Here is a 12,985-nt window from a genome sequence, read left to right on the forward strand (position 1 = left end):
ATTTGTAATCCTATTTTCAAATGTTACGGTACTTTTCCCACGAGTGACTGACACAACTTTCCCCTTGTCACTAGCCCACATAGTGAAGACAGGTACACAAAGAGCATAAAATACCACATTTCATCTCCAATGCGCTATGCCTATACGATGAATCACTGATTCAACATGGCCGCCCGCCAGCTTCCTCAGCTCTGCCTTGGCTTGTGTCCAACCAACAAGGACGTGAATGTGTGACTGTTGAATTCTGGTACCGTTTATATGTACCTTTCGCTACAGCGCTGGCGGCTATTTCTCCACTGCATCTAAATTCACCTCAGCCCTGCGTTTTCGGACTGCTTAATTGACTCCAGAAGTCCTGAGAAAGAGAGTTTAATCTCCAAGCGGAGCAGGTGGACTGCACAGCTGTACTGGGCCAAGAAACCAGGAAGTCCAGGAAATGCCTGATGAACTATCAGGAACACAACAAGCCAGAGGAAAGGAAAAGTCACAAATGAGAACTCAATTTTATGTCTCGATTGGGTATCCCAGGGAGCCATGTGATTAGAAGGAGAAGAAATGGAGACTTGGGATTTTAAATAGACTATGTCTTTCATTGATAGACATTCCTGTGGCCTGATTTATGAATGATAGGTACAACGATTTCCCAGAAGCACATATTGGGATTTACAGAAAATAAACTTTCTGTAGACAGCGATGAAAATGGTGAGGAATGTTGGTCCCGATTCCTAGTAATTGTTCCATTAACGATTTTAGTACTTTTGAGGAGTAAATATTTGGAAAAAAAATAATTAATTTTGTTGCCAATTGATGACAATTTCAGATTTCAACAAATCTAGGTTATTTTGGTCCCGATTCCTAGTAATTGTTCCATTAACGATTTTAGTACTTTTGAGGAGTAAATATTTGGGGGGAAAAAAAAAACATTTTGTTGCCAATTGATGACAACTTCAGATTTCAACAAATCTAGGTTTAAAACAATCCTTGTGAAAGATGTTTACAAAGACTTAATGACTTTTCCCATTCTTTTATAAGCACCGTAAATGTAATCCAATAACTGATGTAACTATATATTAAATAAAACTACTAGCCTAAATTATTTAAAATGTGGTACCATATGTCATTCATTCATAGAACCAGCTTATAAGAACCATTTGTTTGAGAATCGGACTACACTGGTCATGCTTTGTGTTTTTGATTCCTATACTGGTACATTTGCCAGCATATATCAACACTGCGAAGAACCAACAGGAAAATAAATGTCTGCCTGCCCTGTACTAGCAGAATACTTGTAGTAAATGAATACAAACTTCAGCATCTTCTGAATCAACATAAAGTCTAACGAGCATATCCTCATGTTACAGTATGCGCAATGAGCAATATAATCCTAAAGTAGCCTACCAATCTTTGTACCATGAAAACATTTTGACATGTTGTCACTAAACTTTAAAAAAAATGCTAACACTTTACTTGAAGGGGTGTGCATAAGACTGACATGACACCTCCATAATCATGACATGAAATGAACATGGAGGAGATTCAATGCATGTTTATTTTAATTTACTTTAAAACACTGCATTTAGTTGTTGCTATTTTGAGTTGATAAATACACATTTCAGCATTATCACCAATCTGTGTATTTTCCTTGAGAACCAAGCAAGTTGACTCATGAAACCATTTGTTTATTATATAGCAATCGCAATATTTACCTCAATAATCACTATATGACATTTTCCAAATCGTTCACCCCTGATAGACAGATGATAGATCCACTAATGAAGCCCAAAGTCATGAAAATCATACAGTTTGGAAGATGGAAAAAGTTCTGAATCTCAGTTTGCATAAGTAAATACATTCACACCACCTTCACTGTTGACTATGCAAATGCACTCTTCTGTGAGTGTGAGCAAACAGGTGCCACAAGTGGCCAAGCAATGAACTTAGGTGAACTTCACCAGGGTTTGTAAACACACCAGGGTTTGAACTGAGGAGAATGATACAAAGCTCTGCTTTTATTTAATTCACCACATTCAGGGAAACAAATAAATTCACCCTTTAGAACTAATCACTCAAATCAGACATAATCATCATCCAAAAGTTTATAAAATTCCCTGTGAATGTAAGCAATAGCTCACTCGTCTGTGGAAACATCTTTTTACAGCTGTCTATATGACAGGGTACAGCCGCACATGCTGTAGCGCTGCACAACGTTACACAGAAATGGGCCGTCTGTCCCACTTAACCCTGACCCCCATCGAAATGATAACCCCGTCTCTGGCCTTCCCAAGTCTGTGTTTAGACAAAGTAAGTTGGATACAATCTGAACAAGGCTATGGAGAAGCAAAAACAACAATACTGAGAAGTTTTCGTTATAAAACTGCCCACTGAAAAGTCGTGGGACTGTAGAAATTAGGGCTGGGTATTGACACAAATTTCACAATTCGATTTGATTGATTCACAAGCTTCCAATGCAATTCGATTCGATTTTGATTGCGATTGGATATTAGGTTCAATATGGAAAACAAATGCTGTGAATTATGGGAGTCAGTTGTAGCATCCTAGGCTTCATTAGCCTACTATTATATTGAAGGTAAAAATTAACTGATTTGTATACGCTTGTTTTTATAATAAGTTATATGAAATAAACATTTAAATGGTGGCTGTCAAAAAAACGTGCATTAAATAAAAATTATAATTAATATGTAATCTGGTGCATATATTTAGCAAAATGCTCCTCTTTAGCGTTAATTTTTCTAACTGACTAACGAGTTTATGGTTTTTCTGAGGTAATTTGACGTTAATTCTGATATGAAACACTGATTGAGCGATTCCATGTGACATGAAAAGGATTTCGATAAGCTGTACTTTATCTTTTAACACTTTTACATGCTCATTTATGTTTATTTCAAGCTGTAACTGGTATTAAGGTAGAAGAGAAGATCATGTGCACTCCAGACCAGAGCGATCTCACGCCACAGCGCCAAAACGGTATTTATGTTTTTAAATTTCGTAAGAAAATGGATGTAATTTGAAATCTGTGACTTTGTTTCATATCAATAAAAAGAAAGCACAAATATTATTGCAATTTATTGTATGGGATGCGCGCTACAATGTTCCAATTCATTCATAAACTGAAAACAGGATGACTAGGCAAATCGATTCTTGGGTTTAAGAATCGATATCGGTTCTTAACATGAGAATCGATTAAAATCTTTAAAAAGTAAAAACAATTGAAGAATATCTACAAGTAAGCAGTCTGAGGAGCTTCCAATAATGAATAAAGAGCATAAAGCCCAAAAATAGACACATCTGTCCCATTATAGGACCCGGAACTGAGCAGATCCTAGGTCAGAGTATGGCAGCGTGTTCTTATTTATTCACTAATTTATAGACACCATACACTCAGAGGGATGTTATCGGATACCAAAGTTTTACTGCACTCGATAAACAGCAACACATTTGCAGCATCCAGCCGGGAATACGGCACAACACCTGGAGAGGATAGGGGTACTCGACCCACAGAGGGAAAAAAATGTTTTTGCAATTCCACTTTGTGACACTACAAGTATTCGGAGCTATGAAAGATCAACCCATATGAGCAACAAAACTTTCCTGTGAGAAGGTGGACGACCAGGTGATGAATAGAGAGTTGACGGGGAAAAGGAGACAACCTGAGATCATAGGCAGCGGCAGACAGTCAGCGCATGTTTTGAGGTCAGTTCTGGCCAGAAGGGTTTTGTCAGAGGCTTGTATCTGGGCACCAGTGTATCATCAGTCAGGGCAGGCATTACTGCTAAAAGTCATTATTACAGCCAGGCTGCAAATCCCATGTTCCTCAGCTGTTTGATTCCATCTGGAAAGAAACCAGCTGGACAGTCCATATCATTTATCAATGGTCTAGTCTGCAGAAGAGGAAGTTCTGCTGTGCATGTTGGACTGGCTCTAGAGCATGCAACAGTGTTATCAAAGAAAAACAGTCAGAAAAGAGACAGAGATACAACAAGAAGAGGGGCAAAAGAGGACAAACTAAAGTAAGACAGAGTAAGAATCCCATTACAATGGAGGAGCTCATATCTTGAGTATAAACCTGAATATCTTGACAGTGACAATAATATCAATCACCTAGCATACCATAGCAGCAACCACATAACAGTGTATAAAAGTCCCCTTTAGTCAATAATTGCATCCCTAAAATCACCCAAATTAAATATTTAAACGTTTTTTCCTTGAAAAAGTCCCACTGAAAGTGCCTTGGAACGCGCAGGTTTGACGTAATTTCCACTGAAATGGGAAGCTAAGGCGGGACATATTAAATGGCTCCTCCCCCTTTTCAAATAGCCAATAGAGTTTAGTTTACCTAATCTAAATCTATCTAAATGAATGATCTGCTAACTAGGGATGTTTTATTTATTTGTATTAGGTACATCCGTGCCTCAATTTAAAAAAGTGAATGTGTGTGAAACCATAGTAAAAAACAATTGGTGTTGATTGACGCCAATCGGACGTTCATGTTTTTTTCCGTCTATTTGAAAGTTAGGCTAATTATAACAACATGTTGCATTCTATATGGCCTCACTCAAACAAAGCATTGAGAACTTTGTAAGTGTACAGACAGATATTTTATAAAGACAGTCCACTTCGTGTATACAGGCAGGAGCCATTTTGGAAAACAGTTTTGATAAGTCAAACCAGGAACGACTTGCTAAGTGAGCTGAACTGTATGAAGTTCAGCGAACTTCTCTGAACTGTATGAACAGCGTTTGTGGTTCGACTTGTCGAGACTGTTTTCCAAAATGGCTGCTGCCTGTATACAAAAAATGAAGAAAAAAAAATCCCAGAGAATATCTTAAACGCTGTTTTTTTTTTGTCAATAACACACCCCTACATCTATATATTATGGTTTTGAAATGTATTCCCACTTCCCGGGATGAAAATAAATGAGCAGGGGTTGAGCTGCGGGTTTGTGTATGAGAGAGTTTTGCGAGTAATCTGTCATAATGCTGTCATGTTGCATACTTTGAGGTGGCTGTATGGGGATGTATTTAGAGCTGTAAAACAAACCAGAGGCCAGATCTACAACAGCGTAATAGTAAAGCGGTGAGAGGAAGATGCTGGGAACAATTAGAGTACGGTAGTTTGGTTCTATATGCCAGCATGTATACAGAGGAAAATCATGCACAGGTGGAATATATGAAGCCAGAAATGCTAACCATTTATAGGAATGAATGGAGGATTCGTCTAAAAATGAATCCACTGTGTTGTTTCAAAACCATTTGACTTTTCATGGAGCATAAAAGGTGTGTTCTGAACAATACTTCAATTCAATATAATGAAAGTCAATGGGGATCGGAGCTGTCAAACTTTTAAAAAATTACGCAAAAACAGCACGAAAGATTAATAAAAGAGGTCAGTGTGATTCATGAACTATAAATATATGACTTTGAATTAAGTAAACGTGAGATTCATGAATGAATCATTGGAATGTTCTGACGCATTGATGAATCAGACATCATAACTTTTCTCATGAAGTCCAACAGAAAGTGCCATGGCCAATACGATTTTCATTAAATAATAGTTTTTTTGTAACACAAAACTTCTAAAGATGTTTATCCATTTTATGATGCTTTTAGTGTAATTATTTAGGCTTGAGAGATCCAGTACCCTTTCATTACAATCATATTGAAAAATGTGGCCAAAATAACATTCAAAAACTCATCTTTTGTATTTTACAGAAGAGTTTGTTTGGATAAATAAAGACAATTTACATTTTAGGGGTGAACTATTCCTTTAAGGTCACATTTTTTTCTGTTTTATGGTTTAGAAGTTGAATGAATTTAAGCAAGCGCATTAACAACCCCAATTCACTTTGATTTGTGCTTTTCCACCCTTTTCCTTTACACAATTCCTGTTTGTTTTAAATCAATATGCAATAGCAGCAAAAGGCTGTTTGCATTAGAAGTGTTGTTTAGATTTTGAGACGAGCCACTGACATCACCGGAACGAGGGTCTTGTGACCACATTTTGGACTCTTTCAAACAATAGGAAACGGTCCATTGTGTCGGTCATTTACTGTGAAAGGGGATTTTGCGGCTTGCTTTAGTGTGTTTGATGAAATGTTGACATGCTTATTTGCACTTGAAGCTGTTCCTGATTTTGAAGACTTGCTCTGAGTCATATGAACATGGTGGATTGATTACTAAAATGCTGCAGACGATGTTTAAATTTTATTCTCTAGCTCAATGACTCTGCTTTTGTCTAGTCTAGCAACGCCTATTAACAAAGCCTTATGTAACGGGTGACTGTCCTAGAGGCAGCTGTACAGACTCCAAATTTTTTGTTCTTGCTTGCACAATGAGATGTGTCGTAGAATTCAAAAACAAAACGCAGTGGTTGATTTGTTGGTTCATCTCATCTTTACTGACCAGATCTAGCACTTTCACAGTGTCTGCACTGTAATTATCAGATAGTCGTTATCATAGTTATCGTTCTTGGTGTGAACGGGCCTTAAGACAAACTAATTGTTTGAATCATTCTAATGAGTCATTTATTGAATCAACATCTGACTCGCACCACAGATTCCATTACTTTTAGGGATGCACTGATTGGGAAATTCTGGGCCGATACCGATACCGATGTTTAACATAACAACTTGGCTGATGCCGATGTTTTTTTTCTTTTTGATATTTGTGATGCGATCTGGGAAAACCCGTTGGATGTCGTGACTGTTCATTTTCAGTAAAGTCTAAAAAATAGATTAAATGTCAGTTTATTGTCAAATTTGGGTTTTCAATAAATTATTATTCTATAACATCTTGTTTATCATATCTTAATATATCTTGGGGAAAATTCACTAGATTAGTGCAGAAAAATTTTGATTTATAGTGGCAAGGTGAAAAGACGTGTCTTTCTCTTTAAGAACACGCAGGCGGAGCGGAGGTGCAAAAAAACCCCCCAAAACACATATATATCTGCGTCTCATACTGAAGCTAAAGGGTGCCATGTGCGTCGGAAGCAGACGCAATGTCAAAAGCTTCAGTATACGATGTCTTGGGGATGAGACTGGGCTGCGATATGATATGATTCATGATTTCATTCATCTCCGAGAGTCACTTCATGAGCATTTTCCCGTTTCATTTGAGAAAAACTATTGTCATTTCATACACGCACAGAAACTCAAAGGTCGAAACTAAAAGTTTGGTTTAACTTAAAGAAATTGACATAAATTAATTAAAAATACTACTACTAATAATGCTTATTATTCACTTGATTTTTTTTATAAGCAATATTTCTTAATATCATCAATATTTTTATTTAAACAGCATGTAGCTTTCAATGCTTTCATAAATTTACCGTCATAAATAATAAAGTCATTGAACTGAATTTAATGTTTTCTTCAAATAGTTAAATATATTGGAAAAAATAGTTCAAACTGATTTTACTGTGGTACCGAAAACGGTACAATTTTAATGGTATTGGTACCGACTACTGGAAATTTGGTACCGTGACATCCCTAGTGTATATGTTTTTGCAACAAATGGTTTGGTGATGAATCAAGATTGTTTTCTTATTTAAACAGATGCATGATTAATGGCACTTTTAATACTGCATTGGCAGCCCTAATTTCACATATATCATGTGTGTAAGCAAGCAGTGCATCTGTGTATTTATCACATAATAGTCCCCTGGCTAAAAGCATCCTTTAAATGCGTCTGTCTTGCATCAGCACACATTAGCGGATATGCCAAGAAGCAGGCAGAAATGCTGTAGCTGCTTTCAATTTTCTCTCCCTGAAGTCGAGCTGACAGAGCTTCAGTCTCACAGACTCTTTCGTCATCCCACCAAGAGAAGAACATCCAGAACTCAACAACAATGACATCAAACTAGGTCAAAACAAGAACAATGAACTTGTAGATCACTGATCACCATCTGTGCATTCATATAGATGTTTGCAGGACACAAACCATGCATGAAGAATGCTCGCATATTTTACGAATTTGTTCATGACAGAATGCAGCATGAAGACAAATGCACTCCTTATCGAGGTACAAATAGGTCACGTAGATTGGAATGTGGATTTCCCATTTGGGAAGGAATGTGGGGATATAAAATTGGCATTCTGCACTTTAAATGAGAAGGCAATCTGTAGCAATAAGAATCAAAATGAGAGACCACTTTTCTTTACAGAAACAATCTGCGTGCTTGAGAAATTCTCTCTTGTAAATATTTTGCTTTCCAAAAAAACAACCCTTTGAGAGAAAAAATGCTTGATATCAAGGGACTTTCCAACCCTGCAGGAACACCGAATGCTTTTTTTTTTTCCTAATACAAAAATCGGGAAAAATATGAATACACTACCATTCAAAAGTTTGTAATAATTCAGGGTTTCTTTATGTTTTTAAAGTCTGAAAAAGTAATATTGTGAAATATTAATTATACTTAAAAAAATTAATACATTTTAAAATGTAATTTACCCCTGTGCAACAAAGCTTAATTTTTAGCACAATACAGTCTTCAGTGTCACATGATCCATGATCATGAAAAATAATAATAGTATGCTGACTTGAAGCTAAAGAAACAATAACAACTTCTTATTAATATCAATTTTGAAAATAGTTTTTGCGGCTTAATATTTTTGTTGAAACCGTGGTACACTAATAGGCTATCCATTTGGAATGGATTTCAAATTATAGATTATATTATCCATACATTTAAAAAAATTCCAATCCCAAATGGATAGTAGTGTATACACCCTATTCGGTTGTTAAGTCGTGACGTAATCACACTCTGATAATACTCTGGTCCATCGCACCTGCAATGTGACATTGTGGCCATTAGCTATATCAAGGCTCTAAAGTGTCACGCATTGAGTGTGACAGTCACTCATTTCGGTCTTTTGTATTTCTCACACGGAAAAACTGTTCATAATTATTTATTATTTAACATACCGCAGCGCCCAAAATTCCTCTGCCCGCGTCGCTCTCACTATGGAACCGGCAGGAATCCAGCACGTCTCTCCTAGAGTCCTTAGTTGAGCCTGCCAGAAAATCAGAAAATAGCATTATTGTATCTGGGTAAGATTCAACGCAACAACCAATGAAAAAAAAAAGCATATCCTGGAATTGTTCATGTGATTCTGTCACTCTTGCCTGTCAAAACTTGATCCCCCAGATCCCTGCTAGTATCAATTAGGATTAGGAGTTATTTTTGATTAAACATTTGAATTAATCATTCATGTTGACAGCACTAATGTTTATATAGACAACCATACAAGGGTATTTGTTACTAAGTCTGCCCTGGGTACACCAATTTTCTTGTCCGTTGCCCTCACAGATTCCTGCTAAGCACTTTTATATTCCAATAAAGGTTATAGATAACATGCCTCTAAAGTTTGACTTTTTGCACCATTACAATACTAACCCTATAGGCAACCAGTCATCATATCATATCTCCATGAAACACGTGCTCATTAGTACACATACGGTTCTTTAATGTATTCATTGTACAAAAATGAGTTCATTTTCAATAGGCATATATATGCGGCTGAAACAAGTAGCCTAGTACATCCCACATTTTTAATTAACATTTTAATATATAATTTACATAACAAATAAAAAAACATTTTTTTTTTTTTTTTTTTGGGAGGAGGTGGTAGTGCACTATAGGCCCTTATGGTGTTTTTCCTTACATTACTTTTACTTTTATACTTTAAGTAGTTTTGAAACCAGTACTTTTACACCTTTACTTGAGTAAAAAGCTTGAGTTGATACTACTAGGGTTTAAAAGAAGTCTTTTAAAACCCTAGTATCTATACTTCTAACGTTCTCTGAATAATTAATGTGAATACTTTTGACACCTCTGGAAGGAACCCTTTAAGCCAGTGTATGTGCTTTCAAATCAGCCCACAATGGGCTTTATGCACAGCTGCACTACTTCCTGAACTTAAGCCAGCTCCTTGTTTCCTGTCTGCCATTATTGGCCAAACTTGATTAATTCAGGTGTGTCTGATTATTGTTGCCGTGACTACTGAGGTCAGGCACACCTGAATTAATCAATTTGTCCAATAATGGCAGACAGGAGCTGGCTTAAAGTTAAGTTCAGGAAGTAGTGCAGCTGTGCATAAAGCCAATTATTAGGTAACGTTAGATAAACTAAAAACCTTTACAAATACATGTGTTAGTAACTTATATTACTTCTACAGTTTATTTTAAGGACTTTATCACTTTACTCAGTGTTAATGTAAACAATGACCTTGTTTATTGATATTATTTACCATACACTTTGTTCAAACAACCACTAAGCCCATATTATACATGGGTGAAGTAACGTTAACGTTACAAATAATGGATTAGAAGCGAGATGTTTTTAATTCGGGTTATTTTTAAGACTAGCGTGGCGACCTTTCAAACTGAATGAATGGCGTTTATTAACGTAACTAGTGCGCGATATTTTACCTGTCCGAGATCATTAATCATTAATAAATCTCAGCACTTAAGAATGTTTTGAAAACAATAAGGATAATGTATAATAATTCACTTTTTTACCTCAGTGTAGCCACCATTGCGTCGATGGCGTCATGCGTGTTCATCACTGCGTCCGTTAACAGGTGCGCAGGTGAACTAGCGGCTCATTTGATTCATCCAAGTTAAGTGACTCGAGTCTTTTTTAGGATTCGTAAACTGATTCGTTCAGCGATAATTATTTTAATGAGCACGCAAGCAATAAAATGATTTAAACTATAGTCCCTAATAGCCACTGCGTTATAGGCCTATGTCAAACTACAATATTGACACGACACAAAACAACACAAATTATTTATTTCTTTGTTTCTGACATTTTGTTTACTTGAACAATTGAAGCAACTGCTACTTATTGAAAAACACTTCAAGACTTTACATGCCATTCTTTTAATTTGATAAATAAATAATTTGTAAATATAATATATAATAATATCATGATGGAGTGTGTCCAATAATATTTTATGAGTTTTTTTCTGTGTAGAGAATTGTGAAATTTCACTGGTAGAGGCAGCTGAAATTTTGGTATTGTGGCAATTCCTGATGTAAAAATAAAGATTACATTATTTTTACATTAACCAATCCTTTTGATGAGCAACAGCTATAAATCTGAAGTGTGGACATACCAGCACCAATGAAATATCCAGCCAAAATGCCTGGTGGTCTGATATTGTCCATCTTGGCATCGGCCGCTCCACAACATTTCTTTTTGAAATGTACCAATGTGTAAAATGATCAGCTTTTTCTGCGTTCCTTTCTGCGTAACAGACGACAGAAGTGCATGACATTGAAAGAAGAACTAGGCCTAAAACTCTCAAAACCAACTGTGGCAACCAACCAGTTCATTATGTTGTTTATTTAGGAATGATTTTATCTAGTTTATGTGTTTGCCTAAAAACAAATAAAATATCTTTAAAGATGAGATTCAAAAATGACTTCATCCTCAAAGGCTCTTGTTGTATCAACATCATAAACACAACCGTTTCCAAGCAGACTGATAAAAACGGTGTGCCCTACTCCCAGAAGATGCGTCCAGTCAGCCAATCAGATTAAGACTTGCCAGATTGATACAGTTTGTGAGAAATATGCATCAGAATGTCATTGAGTTGTGTGGTCTGTGAATGCGCCATCTGATGTTGTAGTTACGTCATCTACCATGGGCAAACTAGTGCTTTCAAGTGTTTTTCAGAAAGTTTCTCATCCATACTGAAACCTTGGAAAATGGCAAAATGAGTTGAACCGTAATAAAAGCTCATTAGGGGTTGAGGGATAGGGTTGTGGGGTCACGCCCCCCTTTAAACCTTTAAACAAATCAGGCTTTCTTGTAGTTTTACCCATTAGGCCCAAATTACATTTGCTCCTCCTCGCTGGACGTCTACATCACACATAATGGCGCATCAAATATGAATATGCGCTTATTCAGATTTCCCAAATGAGATTTGAGGAATACAATGCCAAAGGAAGATTTCCAATACATTCTTCCATTTTTTATTTTTATTTTTGTGATTCGTAGATGAAAGAAATGGGGGTTTGGAATGACATGAGGGTCGACAGATTTTCTTAATAACGGGCTGCACATCAGTATAATAAAGCACAAGTAATCTTTTCGTTTGGGCTTGATTGCTTGAGGGATTATTGACGCTTCAGACTGTCTTCCCAGATTAGACTTCTGGCTCCGGTTCCTTCGCTCTCTTACATAAGCGTACATACTAATTAGACCTGATTGGACTTTTAAGCGTTTGAGCCAAGAAACGGCATAAAAAAATTCAGTTCTTAGTCGATTGACAGTATTACATATGATTTATAGCTTTGCATAAGAGATAATCCCTTTCACAACATGCCTTGAGGTGCATTACGCTCAGGATAAATGAATCGATAGGACATGGTGGTTCCACGAGGATAGATTAGATCAGATTTCGTACTTGGATCTTACCCAAGGGCACGGGAGAGTGTATTTGCAAGTTAGCCCACCGGTATGGAGTGCATTAAAGGCGTATTAGACAGGGTTTCAAGGGCTAAACTGTGTTTCCAGCTAATCCATATAACTGGATGCAAAGACTTCCTTCAAAACAAGTCTTTTTTATGACATTAGTATACTTCCAAAACAAATAGAAGACATAAATCAGAGTTAGCATCAAAGTTATTTTAGGTCATGGGACAAAAGCTCTAAGACTGGATTCTGGCAAAACTCTACAAAAATAAAATGGCACAAATTTCGGTGGAAATCTCATCAATTTCTCAGAGAAACAACAAGAAGTGCCATCACTTCTGCCAATGAAGCCGTTTACTTTAATTTATGGCTTTCTGAGATTCTGAACAGTTTTTGTAACTATAGTTCATAGAAAGAGGAGAAGCCCTCACACATGATGAGAAACATGAGACTGGTCTGGCAGTGCTTCATGAGCTCCATTTGACAAAATATATAGCCAGACTGAGAAAAATGAGGTCAGGACTCCCAAGTGGGAACTCGATTT

General features: G+C 36.6%; 1 long non-coding RNA gene across 1 annotated transcript in view; it reads right to left on the bottom strand.

Annotated features, from left to right (window-relative positions):
* The window catches only part of LOC148965091 (uncharacterized), a 65,179-nt gene that overhangs the window by 43,401 nt on the left and 8,793 nt on the right, over window positions 1–12,985 (bottom strand). The window contains exon 3 of the long non-coding RNA XR_016150743.1: window positions 8,943–9,031. This is a non-coding gene — a long non-coding RNA (uncharacterized LOC148965091). The remainder of the gene's footprint in view (window positions 1–8,942; window positions 9,032–12,985) is intronic.

This window comes from Pimephales promelas, chromosome 25, assembly GCF_988280905.1.
Source record: "Pimephales promelas chromosome 25, fPimPro1.hap1.1, whole genome shotgun sequence".
NCBI lineage: Eukaryota > Metazoa > Chordata > Actinopteri > Cypriniformes > Leuciscidae > Pimephales > Pimephales promelas.